The 18812-nt window shown below is 33.2% G+C and overlaps 1 protein-coding gene across 2 annotated transcripts in view; it reads left to right on the top strand.

Annotated features, from left to right (window-relative positions):
• The window catches only part of KHDRBS2 (KH RNA binding domain containing, signal transduction associated 2), a 579306-nt gene that overhangs the window by 484235 nt on the left and 76259 nt on the right, over positions 1 to 18812 (top strand). The gene's annotated exons all lie outside the window — the stretch shown is intronic.

Raw genomic sequence — 18812 nt, 5'->3', positions numbered from 1 at the left:
TAAATACCCAACTCAGAGCAATGGTTAGGGCTTTTTTCAGCCAGAAAGTCAACAAGAAAATGATGGATTTGAACCATACATTGGACCCAATTAATCCAAAAGACATTTTTAGAACATTCTATCCAACAGAAGTAGAATGTAGGTTCTTCTCAAGTGCACATCCAACTTCTCTAACAATAGTTAGAACTATTGTAGGACACAGATAAAGTCTTATCACATTTAAGGAGATTGAAATCATACCAAGTGTCTTCTCCAGTCACAATAGTTTGAAACTAGAAGTAAACAAGAGGAAAGCTAAATATATCTACAGATGTGGAAATTAAATAACAGTCTCCTGAAAAACCAGTGGATCAAAGAAAAAAATCAAAAGCAAAATAACAAACTATTTCAAAACAAATGAAAATGGAAGCACAATATGTGTAAAACCTATGGATGCTGCAAAAGCAGTTTTGAGAAGGAACTTTATACTGATAAATGCGTATATCAGAAAATAGATCTAAAATAAACAACCTAACTTTACACCTCCAGGAAATACAAAAAGAAGAACAAAATAAGGCCAAAGTTAGTAGGAGGAAGGAAATAACAAAGATCAGAGTAGAAATAAATTAGGTAGAGACCAGAGAAAAACAAGAGAAAAGATCAATGAAATTAAGGAGTTAAGCATCCTACTCCTGATTTCGGCTGTGAGGTCATGATCTCACAGTTTGTGGGATTGAGCCCCACATCGGGGCTCTATGCTGACAGCAAGGAGCCTGCTTGGGATTCTCTCTCTTCCTATCTCTCCCCTCTCCCCCACTTGCTTGTGTCCCCCCCCCCCCCGCCAGCTTTCTCGCTCTCAAGATAAATAAACTTAAAAAAGTTTTATGGTACAATGGAATATTGTTCAGCCATGAGAAAGAAGGAAATCCTGCAATTTGCAACTACACTTACAGACTTTGATGGCATTATGCTAAGTGACATAAGTTAGAGACTGTATGATATAACTTAAATGTAAAATCTAAAAAAGCCAAACCTGTAAACAGAGAGTAGAATAATGGTTATTTAGTTCAGGTGTTTCATTTTTTTTTTCTCTTTTTCTTTTTTCTTTTCTTTTTTTTTTTCCACCAGAGGCTGTCAGGGGCTAGGGGAGAATTGGGGATATGATGTTGAAGAGTATAAATTGGGAACTACTATATATGTAAGTCCTGAAAATCCAGTACACACATAGCATTGTGATTATACTCAGCAATACTGTATTATAAACCTCAAGATTGCTAAGAGACTATATCATAGTTGTTTCTACAACAAAAAAGAAATGATAATTATGTGATGATAAAGGGGTGTTTACTAAGGCTAAGGTAATAAGCATACTGCAATATACAAATGTATCAAATCAATACATTGTAAAACTTAAAGCTACACAATGTTATATGTCAATTATTTTTCAGTTTTCAAAAAAAATGACCACTCTACCTAGAGATAGTTTCACTAATCAGGTCAAGAAATACTTTTTCGGGGCACCTGGGTGGCTCAGTTGTTTAAGTGTCTGACTTCAGCTCAGGTCATGATCTCGCGGTTCGTGAGTTTGAGCCTGCATCGGGCTCTGTGCTGACAGCTCAGAGCCTGGAGCCTGTTTCAGATTCTGTGTCTCCCCTTTCTCTCAGCTCCTCCCCAACTCGTGCTCTGTCTCTCTCTCAATAATAAAGAAACATTAAAAAATTTTTAAATAAATATTTTTTCAGTCAAAACACTGAAATTGTTTATACCAATGCATGTATTTTTGTCTAAAGTAGTTGTGTTTGTGTGCATGTGTGTATTTCTGTGTATACCATACTGACACGCTATTATCAGACTATTTTATGAGGTCAGGGAGTTGCTCTTCCTTAGAAGACTATTATGTTAAAATGGGGCAATGTTAGATAATGCATGTGACATATAACCAATGAGGGTAGAACTTGGAATTTCCTAGAAAGGGCCTGACAGCCCAGAAGTTGGCAGTGGAAAAGAAAACACTAATATATTTGGGAGAGTGCCCAGTACTTCTAAGTGCTTATAAAGATGTTTGTAAAATGAACATGATGGAGACTTGAAGATCAGTTACTATTTTTCTTTGTTATTGGTCCTGCTCATGCTTCTCTCTTCCAAGTTAACAACTCTGATCCTATGGGTCCATGTTGATAAAGATGGAGATATCAATACCTATCTCACTGGGTTGTTATGAAAATTAATGAAATAAGATATATCTCAGGTGCAACTAATGAGGTATTAGGATGCTGTTATGCATGGATAGGAAACCATGTAGCCCTGTGATTGGCATAGTATGTCATCTCATGCTGGACAGACATTGTCCCGTTCTATTTATTCCTTCCCCTAATTGCAACATGAAACCGGACCCTCATTTTTCCTTCTTTTTGTGTTAAAAAACTGTATGTTCAGCTAGGTGTCTTCAGTACTATTTAGTGTGTGTGTGTGTGTGTGTGTGTGTGTGTGTGTGTGTGTGTGTTTTCATTCTCTTCATTTACTAAGAAATTGTTTAAAGTGTGCCTGGGTGGCTCATTCGGTTAAGTGTCTGACTCTTGGCTTTGGCTCAGGTTCTCATGGTTCATGAGTTCAAGCCCCACATCAGGCTCTGCGCTGGCAGCTTGCAGCCTGCTTGGGATTCTCTCTCTCCCTCTCTCTCTGCCCCTCCCCCACTCAAGCTGTCTGTCTCTCTCAAAATAAATGAATAATGTTTTAAAAAAGGCTTCCAAATCATTTTTAAAAAGAGAGAGAAAGCCTAAAATGCATCCAGAGATGCTCTGTTAAAGCAGAAGCTTCTTTTTATAAAAGATCAGACTTCTTAGTTTTATTCTCTATTATCACTCAAATAATTTAGAAAACAGTGGTGATATTTGTTCTGCACATTCTGTTTTGCATTTGTATGGAAATATAAAATACAGGTAGCTTGGAAACTCAAGTTCATTATCAGCATTTTATAGAGTAATAAAGAATTCTCATTAAATAATGGACAGTCATCATACTCCATGACATATTTTCAAATGAAACCACCTGTTCTTATAAACAATTGCTGTGGCACACAATATATAGTGTTAAATTACATCCTTTGAAAGTCTGAAAGTTAAGGATATGGCCCATTTTAAATATAATTTAAGTATGAAAGAAATGTCACACATAGCTAAAGTTACCACCATGCAAAGCATTAAATATTTTTCAAATTCCATAAGAATGTGTGTGGTTCTTTTGTTATTAGAAACCATATTATTTTGTCAATTATATAACTATTATATTTATTTATATAAAGCCACTTACTGGTAGGCTTTAATGTAACACTTAAGAGGAATGGATTCAAAAGTAAGTTCTGCAAATATAAAATAATGCTTCCTTTATTTAATACCAAACTCTCATCATTTGAATCATGCTTGACTGATATTTAATTGGAAGTTAATTTTTGTTGAATCAAGAAAACACTGAAACATACGTTGAATTTTATACGTTACCTATCAAAAATTACATAAGTTGAAAATTATTCAGGCATTCCAAAGAAAACCAGCTCTCTATACTAGTAGAAAAGAGTTGAATAACATGTTTTGTGCTTGTCTGTCTTACATAACTTCTCAAATAAAAAGCCAAATTATGAAGACCTCAGACAATATGTGAAATTATAAAAGACTTGTATTTTCAATGATCTAGAAGGTAGAAAGAATAACTTTATTAATGTTTTCATTTTCCAAAGGAGGAAACAAAATTGTCTTAGCTAAAAATGACAAAAGTTGAGACTAACACCCATTCCACCTTATTCCAAATCCCATGCTTTTAACCATAGGCCATGTTATTTGTTCATTTCCTTCACTTTCCTTTGTTTTTGTTTTGGTTTTTTGGTTTTTTTTTAATATATGAAATTTATTGTCAAATTGGTTTCCATACAACACCCAGTGCTTATCCCAAAAGATGCCCTCTTCAATGCCCATCACCTATCCTCCCCTCTCTCCCACCCCCCATCAACCCTCAGTTCTCAGTTTTAAGAGTCTCTTATGCTTTGGCTCTCTCCCACTCTAACCTCTTTTTTTTTTCCTTCCCTCCCCCATGACCTTCACTTCCCTTTGAACATCCTAGCATTCAAGGATTCTATGATAGTACAATGATGATAACCACCCACTATTTCAGAAAAAAGTACTCAAGTCAACTGAAAAAAAGATGATTGAAGTAGGGCAGACCAATAAACAAACCAGAGTATAGTGTATTATCCACTTCTCAAATATATAATTTATAGTAAGAAAGAGATAAAATATAAAAATGATCTTTTGGGGAAGAACAAATGATAAGCTGCATTGATCTGGAAAGGTACTACACAAATAAGAAAATTGTGGCAAATAAAACCTTCCATGAAACTAAAGGAAGAGAAATGAAATTGGAATAAAAGTGGTATCAAAACCATCTTTTTCTTCTTACATTAGTGAACATTGATTTTTTTTTAATATATAACTTCTATCAGTGAATTCAATATGTCTGCCTTAAGTAAAGCAGTTTTTAAAGATGTGCAAGTACTTGTGTATTACAAGTATAGCTTTGAGTGTATGTGGCCCCCATCAAGTTATTACCTGCAAAATGTTTTGCAACAGGAGATTTAATCTTGTGTGTAAGCTGACATGCCTCCCTTCGAGTACTCTTTGTGTTGAGTTTGTGCTGGATTGCAAGCCATGCCCAATCATCCTTCTTTCCCTAGTATTTCTTTTTTTTATTTTATTTTTTTTTAATGTTTATTTACTTTTGAGACAGAGAGAGACAGAGCATGAACGGGGGAGGGTCAGAGACAGAGGGAGACACAGAATCCGAAGCAGGCTCCAGGCTCTGAGCTGTCAGCACAGAGCCTGACACGGGGCTTGAACTCACGGACCCTGAGATCATGACCCGAGCCGAAGTCTGACGCTCAACCGACTGAGCCACCCAGGTGCCCCTCCCTAGTATTTCTTAACAGCGTGCCTTTCAGTACTTTGAGTACAGCATTTCTAGTGTATACATAAGAAGACTCACTACATAACTACAAGATAGTATAGAAAATATGCAAACAAGGGCACCAGTGTGGCTCAGTTGGTTGAGTGTCTGACTCTTGATCTCGGCTCAGGTCATGATCTCACGGTTCATGAGTTCACGCCCCGTGTGGGCTATATGCTGACAGCATGGAGTCAGCTTGGAATTCTCTCTCCCTCTATCTCTGCCTCCACCCTATTCGTGCTCTCTCTCTCCCTCTCTCAAAATAAATAAATAAGCTTTAAATAATTAAAATAAAAAATATGCAAACAAAAATATTAAATTTTCTTAATTTGTAACAGAATTTGTCAGCTTCACTAAAATTCTCTGATTAAATAGTCTTTGAGGACATACTTTTTAAAACCATGTATATGTGACTACAACAACTTTCTAACACTTTTAAGGAAATATTTCGCCTGACACTTTATGAGAAAATCTTGATTATATTTCAAATTTCCAGTGTTTTCATAATTTGCAAAGCGTCCACCATTTTGATTCCATGTTCTTTTATATCATTGGATAAGATCCAAATATTTTCTGACATAAAAACAATATGTCTAAAAAATGTTTGATCTATTAGTGAATTCTCATCCAGTCAAATCAAAAGGTATCACATTTAACTGATTCATTTTAAATTTGATGCTAGATAAAAATTATCCAACACTAAAATGTACAGATACTTTAACAGCTTAGAATAATGCTAGCTAACATGCCATAGAAAACATCATTCTCCTTTATGGAAACAGCAACTTATTTGATAATTATAAAGGTGTTAATGACCAGGGCTTTTGAACCATTCTGGGCTGCATTTTCCGGGCTCTGTCATTTACTCTGCTCTCAGGCACATTACTGGATCACTAAACCTCAGTTTCCCCATCAGTGATATGGGTAATTACATCCCAGGGTTATTGTGATTATCAAACAAAATATATAAAATTTTTGATACTCTGCTCAGCACATAATGAGAGGTCAGTAAATTGAACTTAATGAATGTAATTAATTAATTAATTAATAATTAATGTAGTATATAAAGATTTCATTGTCTTAATACTGTACTACCAAAACTCTTTAGCCTTTGACTAGTCTTACAAGTTGGTTTTACATTGAATGTATATATAATGCTTTTTTGACCAAAGGCATACTATATGTGTGTTACTATCCTGGCAGCATGCTGAAAATGAACTATAAAGCAATACCGAAATCATCATCACTTGGGTAAATTGTCATTGCCCATTGCCATGTGAACTGTTCTTATTATAACATGTGATATCAACTCTCTCATAATTCAAAGGTAATGCTATAGTTGTTGATGATTATCATCTCTTTATGAAGTAACATCTGGAAAAATCAGTGTGAATTCATTAGGAACACAAATATTGTATGCATATAGCCATTAAAAAATAATTGATTTGTTTTGTGGCAACTGTTGTAATTTACAAAGCAAGCTGGTATTTCTGAATCTATTTTTTTTAATTATGTGATATTTGCAACATACCAAGAGATATTCAAAATATTGTAACACATCTCCATATATTCACCAACTAATATTAACATTTGGCATTTAACCAATTTGTCTTTTTTTAAATTTATTTTGAGAGAGAGAGAGCAAGCGGGGGAGGGACAGAGAGAGAAGAAGAGAGAGAATCCAAGCAGACTCCACACTGTCAGCACAGAGCCCAACGTGGGACTCGAACTCACAAGCCATGAGATCATGACTTGAGCCAAAATCAAGAGTTGGATGCTTAACTTATTGAGCCACCTGCACCCCCCAATTTATCTTAAAGAAAGAAAATATTATTCGGGCATCTGGGTGGCTCAGTTGGCTAGGCGTCCAACTCTTGGTTTCAGCTGAGGTCATGACCTCACAGTTTTGTGAGTTCGAGCTTTGTGTCGTGCTCTGCACTGACAGCATGGAGCCTGCTTGGGATTCTCTCTCTCCCTCTCTCTCTCTACCCTTCCCCCACTTGTGTGTCTTTCTGAGTAGAAAGAAAGAAAGAAGAAAGAAAGAAAGAAAGAAAGAAAGAAAGAAAGAAAGAAAGAAAGAAAGAATAGTTTTGTTAAAACTCCCTTGCTTTTTTAAATTTTTTAATTGATTATTTTATTTTTTAATTTGCATCCAAGTTAGCATATAGTGCAACAATGATTTTAGGAGTAGATTCCTTAGTGCCCCTTACCCATTTAGCCCATCCTCCCTCCCACAACCCCTCCAGTAACCCTCAATTTGTTCTCCATATTTATGAGTCTCTTCTGTTTTGTCCCCCTCCCTGTTTTCATATTATTTTTGCTTCCCTTCCCTATGTCCATCTGTTTTGTATCTTAAATTCCTCATATGAGTGAAGTCATATATTTGTCTTTCTCTGACTAATTTTGTTTAGCATAATACCCTCTAGTTACATACATGTAGTTGCAAATGGCAAGATTTCATTCTTTTTGATTGCCAAGTAATACTCCATTGTGTGTGTGTGTGTGTGTGTGTGTGTGTGTGTGTGTGTGTGTGTACATACATACATACATACATACATATGTACATACATACCACATCTTCTTTATCCATTCATCCGTCGACGGACATTTGGGTTTTTTCATACTTTAGCTATTGTTGATAGCACTGCTATAAACATTGGGGTACATGTGCCCCTTCGAAACATCACATCTGTATCCCTTGGATAAATACCTACTAGTGCAATTGCTGAGTCATAGGGTGGTTCTATTTTTAATTTTCTGAGGAACCTCCGTACTGTTTTCCAGAGTGGCTGCACCAGTTTGCACTCCCACCAGCAGTGCAAAAGAGATGTTTTTTCTCCACATCCTCACCAACATCTGTTGTTGCTTGAGTTGTTAATGTTGGCCATTCTGACAGGTGTGAGGTGGTATCTTTTTGTGGTTTTGATTTGTATTTCCCTGATGATGAGTGATGTTGAACATTTTTTCATGTGTCGGTTTGCCATCTGGATGTCTTCTTTGGAGAAGTGTCTATTCATGTCTTTTGTGCATTTCTTCACTGGATTATTTGTTTTTTGGGTGTTGAGTTTGATAAGTTCTTTATACATTTTGGATACTAATCCTTTATCTGATATGTCATTTGCAAATATTTTCTCCAGTTTCGTCAGTTGCCTTTCAGTTTTGCTGATTGTTTCCTTTGCTGTGCAGAAGCTTTTTATTTTGATGAGGTCCAATAGTTCATTTTTGCTTTTGTTTCCCTTGCCTCCAGAAACGTATTGAGTAAGAAGTTGCCAAGGCCAAGGTCAAAGAGGTTTTTGTCTGCTTTCTCCTCAAAGATTTTGATGGCTTCCCGTCTTACATTTAGGTCTTTCATCCATTATGAGTTTATTTCCATGTATGGTGAAAGAAAGTGGTCCAGGTTCATTTTTCTGCATGTCGCTGTCCAGTTTTCCCAGCACTATTTGCTGAAGAGATTGTCTTTATTCCACTCGATATTCTTTCCTGGTTTGTCAAAGATTAGTTGATCATACATTTGTGGGTCAATTTCTAGGTTTTCTAGAGTTCCCTTTCCATATCTCTTTATCCTGACCTCCTCATGTAGAGGTAATTAGTTTACCTATGTTGGTGAGTTCATGTTTGTATCTTCATACTTCTACTACATTTTTATATATCCATATAATTAAGACATGGCATATACACATCATTAAAGAATACATTAAAGAATGATTTGCACATGCCATGTCTTACTTTACAAGGTATGTATGGCATTGACCATACTCAATGGCATACATATATTATTCTGTTTACCTACTTTTTTTTACATTTCACTTTTTTGATTTAGTTACTTATCTGAAATCTGTTTTATAAATGTGGTGAGGTAGATTCCATATTTTATTTTATTAAGCTTACTGTCCCAACGCCTTTATCAAATAGATCATATTTCACTACTGATAGTTTCATCATTGTTTATAATGTCTACAGTGTCATATGCTAAATTCACATATATGCATGATCTGTTTCTCAGCTTTCTCTTCTTTTGTTTTTATCCCCATATAATTTCAAGGATATCAGTCACCAAAGCTTTGTAACAAGTCTTGAAAGTAAGTAGAGAAAACCCCACACCACTCTTCCTAATCTTCATACTTTTCTTGGCTATTATTTACTGTTTTTACATCCATATGAATTTCAGGATGTACACACATATATATATAAATTTTTTGTGATTTTTCTTGAAGCTTCATTATACTTGTAGATTAATTTAAGGAGGGCTGACACCTTTATGATTTTGAGTCTTTCTATTCAAGAACATGATACATTTCTCCATTCAGAATATTCCATACCAAAATCATACTCACTCCTAGGTAACATTCATTTGGGGGGAGAGTATTTTTAAAATTTCATTACATTTTCGAATCGTTTGTCATTCTGATGTTTCATGAGCAACAATGGAAAGAATGTGAATAGGATATTGGTATAAAATAGGATAATACTTTGATATTTTCAAAGTACCAAAACCAAAAAATTGCCATTCTGCCAGCAGATCCTCATTAAAGAAAATTTTGAATTTATAAAAAAAAGATTCCAGATGGCAATTATAAATTTCAAGAATGAATAAAATATTAAAATGTTTTTTAAAGTGTACAAGTATTAACTATATAAGATAAAATGATAATATATGAATAAAATAATATAGAGTTTAAAAGTAAACATAAATTTATATATAAATGAGTAGCATGTGCTACTCAGGGCAGAGGGGCAGTGGATGGAATTAAAGTGTTCTAATGTCCTATTTTTTAAGGTGTTCATACAGATATTAACCTTATACTATACTCTGATAAATTAAGTATGCTAACTATGACAAAATAAAGACTTTAATGAGTTAGGGAGACAAATCAAGAATAGAAACAGAGGGTTCAATTTCCAAACTAGCAGAATGCAAAACATGAAATGAGAAAACAATTTTTTTTCAACAGATTTAAGATAGAAGGAAAAAGGACACCTGGATGGTTCAGTCAGTTAATTTGATTTTGGCTCAGGTCATGATCTCAGGGTTTGTGGGATAGAGCCCCATATCAGGCTCTGTGCTGACAGTGTGGAGCCTGCTTGGGATTCTCTTTCCCTCTCTCTCTGCCCCTCCCCCTTCTCTAAATAAATAAGTAAACATTTAAAGAAATAGAAGGAAAAAACAAAACAATAAAACACACGAAGGACAAATCAAGAAGTAAGATATGATGGCAGGAATTAAATCCAAACATATCAGTAATTAACAAAACTTATAAATGGACTCAGTTAAAAGACAAATGTTATAAAGTAAAAGGATGGAAATATATATCAAGGAATTTTTTAAAAAGAAAACATTTAGTGACTTTAATATCTAAGCAGAATGACAGGTAAAAAAATACTAGAAACAGGGTAACTTCACAATGCTAAAAGCTTCAACACATCTATAACTTGTAATGATTTAAAATTGTTTGCAGTGCATTCGAGAACTTTACACTCACATTCTTTTAAGACACAGGAGATGATTTAGGAAAATTTATCATAAAAAGACTCTAAAGCAAATCTATCCTACTTCAAAGAACTCTGAGCACATAGAGAATTTTCTTTGATATCAATGTATTTAAAGAAATAAGAAACATATGTTATATAGCCAATGCTTTAAGGAAAATACCATAATGGATATTAGAAAATATTTATAATTCAATGATATTAAAAATGCTACAAATCAAAACTTGGAAATGTAATTAAAGTAGTATTTAGAAATAAAGTAAGAGCCTTAAAGCCTTATATTATTAAAGAATATAGGCTTAAATTTAATGATCCAAGCAAGCATTTTAGGAAACAAAGTGAAACAAAGAGAAAAGTAAAACAGTCCCAAAGAAAAATGTAGACGAATAAGAGAATTGATGAAATAGAAACATTTGCAAGAGAGACTCAAAAAGAAAAAACAGCCAGAAGTTGATTCTTTTTGTTAAGAAAGAAGAAAAAATAAATTTGGCAAACCTCTGAATAAATAATCACAAAAAGAGATAATTCACAAATTACCAAAACTCACAATGGAGACTCAGTTATGGAGAGTCAAATAACAAAAGTTTATTATAAGTAACATCATTGTAATAAATGTGAGAGTTTGGATTCAATTTACAAATTCCCAGGAAAAATATAACATGATAAAATTGTCTCATAATGAGCACAGATGAAAAAAAAAAATCCTAAACAAAAAATTAGTAAACTGTATGCAGCATTGATAATGATAATTTAACAAAAGAAAATATACCATAGGAAAATTAGGTTTATCCCCAAACCCAAGGTAGTGTAATTTAAAAATCAGTGAATGAACTCATCAGAATAAAGGATTTAAAAAGAAAGTTCAAATGATTAGAGTTATTTTGAGTACCAGGTGGAACAGTGCAGGTGAAGAGGTTTTGTTGTTGTTGTTGTTTTGTTGTTTTGGGGTTTTATTTGTTTGTTTGTAAGTTGAACTGTTAAAGAATTATTCTTGCTGGCTCAGGCTGCTGTTGTCTGCTTCTGCTTTATTTAAAGGAAAAAAAAATCGCAAGTAAGGTGTATTGTGAGAGCCTTGATTAATTTCTTTAGCAATGGCTGCTTTACATTTCACTCATTTACACATCTTTCAAGTCTAATGGATTAGAAATCTTGATGAAACTGAAGGGGAAATGCTTCAAAATAAGAGGGGAAGGTAGAAGAGCACCTAATGAGGAGATCCTGGTAGTATTTTACTTTTACAAGGATCTCCATTCTGTTTCTAATAAAGACATCTTTTGACAAGCACCCTTAATATGGAAAATGCATTACTCATTTTGGTCAGTACAATCTATAGTCTTGTTCTGGATATAGAATTGCCATTGATTTCATTGAAATCAACTCAATAGTATCCGAACCAACATGTATAATAGATAATTATACTACCTCCTTCTAAAATATCATTTCCCAAGAATTTCAATTAACTTTATAATAATAATCTCATGGAAAAGTGTACAATCCCTAATTAACAATAGGACTTACCCTTTTGTTTCGTGAAAGCAGTTGACCACTAAAGTGCTATGTTGGCTAAGTTTTGTTTGAGCCCTCTCTTCAGTCTGAAAACAAATGTTCCTCTATCACCTGCTTCTTTATCTGTGCTTTTATTTCAAATGAACAGTGTTTTTAAGATCTACGTTTTCCTTTTCTCATTTCTTTCTAATACTCTGCAATTTCTGTTGTCCAATATCTCTCTTTGAGTTTTATCAAAACAGTGTGATTTCCAGAGGAAAGAATCAACTTAGAATTTAGGCAGGACTTCAGATCTTTTTTGTTTTTTTTTTCCTTCTTCTTCTTCTTTGCCATTTACGTGCTATAGGACTTTGACCACATGGGTTTTTGACAATAAAGTAAGCATGAGAGCACCTTTACTATATACTTGTGACATAAATGTTCTTAGGTAGGTTTGTACTGGTTACCATTGTAAGTGTGATCATGCATCCTTTAAAGGTGTTCCATTTACTAACTAAATTATGAAATTCTAACCCTAAAGTAATATCTTGAAAACTATTCTCCCGGTCATGAGACATACAGGAGTAAAGAAGTTATGGCAAACTAGCACCAATCTTAGAGCAGCCTAAAAGCCTGGTCTTTGTGCATCAAAATAAAATTTTAGAAACATAATTTACAGGGTCTGTAATTTATTTGATTGTTCTGAGTTTTCTTTTGGCTAATCACCATATGTTGGTCTTTAAAACATATGTTACCCTCTGTGCAGATAGTTCCTTGCAAAAAACTAAAACTATATTTTCCTTCTTTTTATGTTTGTGTGCTTAGTGATTGTACTTTTTCAATTTGCTTCTTTTTTCTTTCGTATTTAATCATAAACCTGTGTATATAATTTTGTCTTTTGCCCTCACTATCAGTTGCTCTAGGAACTGTGCACTCTCTTACTATGTCCATGATTTTCTCCTACACCTTTTACAGTCTTCAATCCTCAAGTTTTGACTTTTCAATTTATCTTTGCCAATTGCTAATTATCTACACATACTCTGCATCCATTAGGTTTTCAACAAATACTAGCTAATTACTGAATATGTAATATCTAAAAATAATTACAAATATGGTATTAATGTTTATTGAAGATTATTAGATGCCCGGCACTGTTGGGTTTATACAGGTTACAGGATAACTACTATTATCACAACCACTTTGCAGATGAGAAAACAGACACAGAGAGGTTAAGAACTTGCCCAAGTAACTAAGTGGAGATTGTGTGATTGGAGCCCAAGAATTTTGAGTTTGGAAACCCCATTCTTAACTTCAATCTACTGCATCTACAATTCATCATTTTTACACATTTCTTGGGTTTAGTCTGTAAAAATAAAAATTAAGAGAAAATTCTGTCTATCTTTCCAAACATTATGATATATATGATTTCTATAAATATAATCGGTTAATTGGTGAACATATCACTTCTTAGGAATGGCAAATTTTGTATAAACTTCAGTCAGTTTGTTTTTAATAAACTTTTTTTTTATTTTTTTTTATTTTTTTAAGTTTTTATTTATTCATTTTGAGAAAGAGAGAGAGAACAATTGGGGGAGAATCAGAGAGAAGGAGAGGCAGAATCCCAAACAGGCTCTGCACCAAAGCTTGATATGGGGCTCGAACTCACTAACCGTAAGATCATGGCCTGAGCCAGGATCAAGAGTCGGACACTTAACTATGCTACCCAGGTACCCCTTAATAAAACTTCTAATTCAAAACTGTTCTCCAGGAATCAGCATGCTAACTTAAAAAAAAAAAAAAAACAGACTTGGGAGTTTTAAGTTTAAATAAAATTAGCTTATATGAATCTAGTTTACAGTAGAGTTTTGTTTACTTAGACATGTGATGTCTACATTTGATAACAAGGGGATGTTACATTTGCATAAGATATGCAAGTTTATTTTTAAAAAGCCAGATAAAAATATGTGTGATACTACATAAATATCTCAAGATTAGATGTCAAATGTATATCCACTGATATTTTATATGATAAAATAAAGCAACATTTGAGTTCCACCTGGGGGGAAAAAAAAGCCTATTCTTCTACTCTCATTACAAATGATTTGTTTGAATTGAGAATAAGCCTAGAAATAATAACCACTCAAATCTCATCTAACAGCTATAAATAAGAGGAGTTTTCAGTAATTTGTGTTTCCTGATACTTCTTTCTTTGGTCACAGATAACATAGGCCAGAGTCAAAAACTGCCAGTATTTCAGAGCATCAAAGTGGCTGAATAGGATTTTTTTTTCCAACAATATCTCACTGGGGACTTTGTTTCTTATAGCTTATGAGGTCACTATTTTGCCTGTGTCTGTAAGTACAAACTACCCAAATTATTGAACATTGATTTGGAACACATGTAGAAAAAAATAATTTTTTGTACTAATGCAAGTTCACTAAAATATAGTACTTAGACAATAGAGTTCTCTAACAATCAAACATCATGATACATTGTGCACACCAGTGTATTGTTATTCAGAGCTATACATAAAACAACCTTTGAAAGGCATGCAGTTTTAGGGAGAAGACTGACTGCAGGTTTCTTGAGCTGAGGGTAAGATTATGGTAAATTTTTACTGCTTAAGATCCAGTCTGCTTTTAGAAACTCACACTTTTACAGTAAAAGTGACATTCTGTTGTCATTTCCAAGGAAGAAGAGAATGACTTTCCTAAATGAATCTGATTGGAAGAAATCTGGAAATATGCAATTACTCAAATTGGCATTGGGCCAGAAGACAAGTTAAGACCTTGATATTAGTGAAGAATACCAGAACATTTAGATTGATAATAGGTCAGACCAATTTACAAAGTAGACAAAACAAGATAAAACCCCCAAATCTTAGTAAGAGAAAAGATGAAGTACTTAATGTAATACTTTTGATTTTCTTTTGTAATGAGAGGCATAGATAAAACTGAGTCTTCACTTTCTAAAGAAAATAATTCCGTGGTTTCATCTGTAATAAACAACCACAAGAGTTAAAATATGGAAACCATTCACTGTCTATAATAGCGTCTATCATATAAGATTCTCAAAAGTTTCAGGAAGATTGAAACTGTGATCACGGTAAAGTTGCAAATCATTTCACTCATAATTTTATTGTAAACAGAGATGGACACTCTTTGGCAATTAACTTTATTTCTAGAAATCTGTCCTAAGGAGATAATGAGAGATGAGGTCAAAGATTTATATGCACAGATGTTCATTAGAGCAGTATTTATAATAGCCAAATGTTAAAAGCAAACTAAAATTCTAATAAAAGGGAGCTGGTAAAATAAATCATTGTACATTCCTAACTACACCATAATTCTATGTACCAAAGTAGTATACTTTTGAGAATATTTAAAAATAAGGAAAATAGTTTTTTAAATATAATATTATGTCTAAATATATATTTATGTATAAATGCATTTATTATATATAATAAGTAATATATGCATATATGTTACTGACAGTTATGTAAAAATATAGAGAGACTTATGTAAAGTGTAAGTAATGAAATTTATTTAACATTTGGTAGTGGGATTATTTTTTGATCACGATATTAAGACAAAAACCAAAATAATTTCCTATTCCTGTGCTAAATAATTCTATGACAAATTCTGTGCTGGGGAGGGGGGTGTCGTGTGTGTGTGTGTGTGTGTGTTTGCTAAGCAGTACAGAGAACAGGTGAAAATATTTAAGCTATTGTTCCTACTCCTGGAAATTAAGATTGAACCTTAGTTTATTTGCCAAGACTAAGTGCTTAAGCATAAAGGCAGAATTCAGAATCTTCTGCCTTGTTATTCACATTCACCAATCCAGAGTTATGTCATAAATTCTGCCCGATCTCAACTAATTCCTTTACTTTCCAGATCCACCTCAAAATCACTCAGCTCATGTTTTGATACTTTATACATACATAGTCTGTTCTGATTCCCATCTGAAGGCACTAATAAATGTAGCTTTGCTTGATCTAGCAGGTTATTTGATCTTTGCTTTTCTAGCAGTCTCTTTACATAACCACAAGTGATTTTAATTTTCAAAATATTTCGCAAATTTCTCCAATGAATAGGTGTTTTAATTGATTTAGCAAATTTTCCACTCTGCATCCATTTTACTTTCTTCCTCTCTTCACTCTTTCTTCCTTTCCTTCTTTTCATCACTGGATTAGGAGAATTAAATAAATGAATATAATTTAAAGACTAGCAGTGTTTACACTTTTCAAACTGTCTTAGAGGGGTGTTTAGTACCTACTACATGACTGATCATGTAGGGGTACATGTGTGTGTATATGTGTGTGAAAAAGAGAGAGGCAGATACAGAGACTCCTACTGTCTGTATGTATGTATGTGTGGCTTTGTTTCATTTTAGCCAAAGATCTAGTCAGCATGAAAAAAGATATAAGTAATTAGTGGTTGTATTTGCCTAAATAAGTTCAACTGAATAAAACTGGGAGGAGAAAGAATAAAAGAGGTTCACCACATTAGACAATGGAAGCTCATTCCACATTATTACTGTTATTATATAGTCATGACATGTATGCAGTGTTTTTCCTTCTTTGGCTGTGGAGGTGAGGGAGAGGTAACATTTCTTCCCCCCTCCCCAGCCCCACCCTGTCCTAAAGCAATTTTAATACAATAGTTTGTAAACATGAAAGTAAGGAGCCAAGTGATCCTGATGCTTTATTCCCCATTTGTTGGAAATATAATTTTAAAAAGAAGACCTCCTCCTTGAACCAATCCCACAGAAAAATATTTTTATAGACTTTAAGTCTTTATGATCTTTGTATGTATACGCATATAGACACATTTCATTTTCTCAGAAAGGGTCCAGTTGCACAGTTGCCCTTTCACCCTAGTATATTTGTGGGATAAAGTTCAATATATATATTGCTAGGTTCTAGAGTATGTAGAACATTAAATTTTGATAAACGTTGTCCAGTTACTCTTCAAAGTGGTTATACAAATCTGTACTCCCACAATCAAAGAACAGGAATATTACTTTTCCTGCATTGTGAATAATAACTATTTGCAATTTTTGTTGAAGTGAGAGATATAGAAAAATAGCTTCTTATTTTATAAAATTTCCCTAAGTTTGAATATTAGATTCTGAGCAGCATGCCTTACACTCTTTTTAATAGTTTTTATTTTGTCTGTTAATGCATATATTTTTAAAAACATAAAATTTATGTTAACTTAAAAATTCTAATGTTGATAATAATTTAAAAATGAAGCACTAAGTTTCCTGTAAGGACACAGATGCATGTGCAGTGTTCTGTTATTTTTATTAGGTTGAACCATGTGCAATTTCCACTTTTGTAGGTTAAAAAAATCAATAGATATTGTCATCTTCATATGATTCAACCTAATAATTCACCTAATATTTCATATTTTTGCATTTAATTGTATCAAAAATTCACACCGTGTTTTACTTGAAGAATGTACCAGATACCATGCTAATTTCTAGATTAAATTGATTTATAACACAAAATTGGTATGTGATGAGAGGAATCATATTCTGGAAAAAAAGCACTCTTACTCATATCTTGAGTGATTTCTCACACATATTATACTCTTGGTATAGATTTTTTAATTTACTATTTCAAAATAATTAAAAAGAATCTTTATAGAATGCTGAATGACAAAGTACAGTCTTGACAAAAGTCGTTAAATGAAGTAAACTATGTTAAAAAGTTATCAGTCGATTACTAAAATGATTAAAGTAATAAATACTTTTCAGGTCCTTAATTAGAAGCTATATACCAGAACATGAGGCTAAAATTGCTAAAACACTAAAAATCTTTAGGGATATGTATGTGTTTTTGAATTAAATAATTTATAATTAATTAAATATCTGAAGCTAAATATTAAAGTAATTCTGGTTTAGATAAGTATTTTCAAAAAATACTTCTGGCTGGGAAGTCTACACATATTGCTAGATTTAATTTCAGGTTTCTTTTTTTTAACTGAATAAAAGAAACATACTTGGTAGAGTCATTCTAAGGTTTGTTTTCATATGCCTTTAATGAGATTTGAGTGCTGTGATTTAATTGCTTCAATGATTCACATTTTCTAATCTAAAAGGGTGATGCCTGATATTATCAAGTAATTTTTAACAACCATTCATAATAATTAAATGTTGCATTTTCCTTCTAATATAGCAGTTCAGTAGTTTACATATGATTAACAACTAAGCTCAAGCTTGTATAGGTAATGACTACACTTATTAATCTCCCACACATATTATAATTCTACGTAAAAGAAAAATGCAATTAGTTTTGGAGAATAAATACATGTTACATCATTTTAAAGAAGATAACAGAGTACTACTTTTTTAATGGATAACTACTTATGTGGCTTCATTTCATCAAGGAAATAAATTTGATTTTATCTTTCAAATTCACTTGTATAAAACTATTAAGGAAATGTACTTTTAGGGCATAGGACATGAGTTTTGAAGGCAGAGACTGTATCTTTTTGTCTTCTTTTGTTTCATTTGTATTCCTTCAATAAATATAAATTAGTACTGGCTACATGAAATGTTAGAAACAAAAGATTCAAAGGAACTCTTATCCTTCTGGAGAGACTGACATATATATCATTACAATGCAACATGGAAAGTGCTGGGCTAGGGAGACATCCATGTGTTTCTGACCTAGACATGCATGTGTTTCTGACCTAAATCAGAATGGTCAGAAATTACTTTCTGTAAAGAGTAGTGTATGTGCTGAGCTAAAGGGATGAATACAAATGGATCAGGTTAAGAAAAAGGAGGAAGACATTCTAGAAGAAGAAGCAAGGTATAGGAATGAACAGGAAATGGGTGATGGGAGGAAGCTGATTACAAAT

Source organism: Panthera leo, chromosome B2 (genome assembly GCF_018350215.1).
Source record: "Panthera leo isolate Ple1 chromosome B2, P.leo_Ple1_pat1.1, whole genome shotgun sequence".
In the NCBI taxonomy this organism is placed as follows: domain Eukaryota; kingdom Metazoa; phylum Chordata; class Mammalia; order Carnivora; family Felidae; genus Panthera; species Panthera leo.
This window is presented reverse-complemented; position numbering and strand designations above follow the sequence as displayed.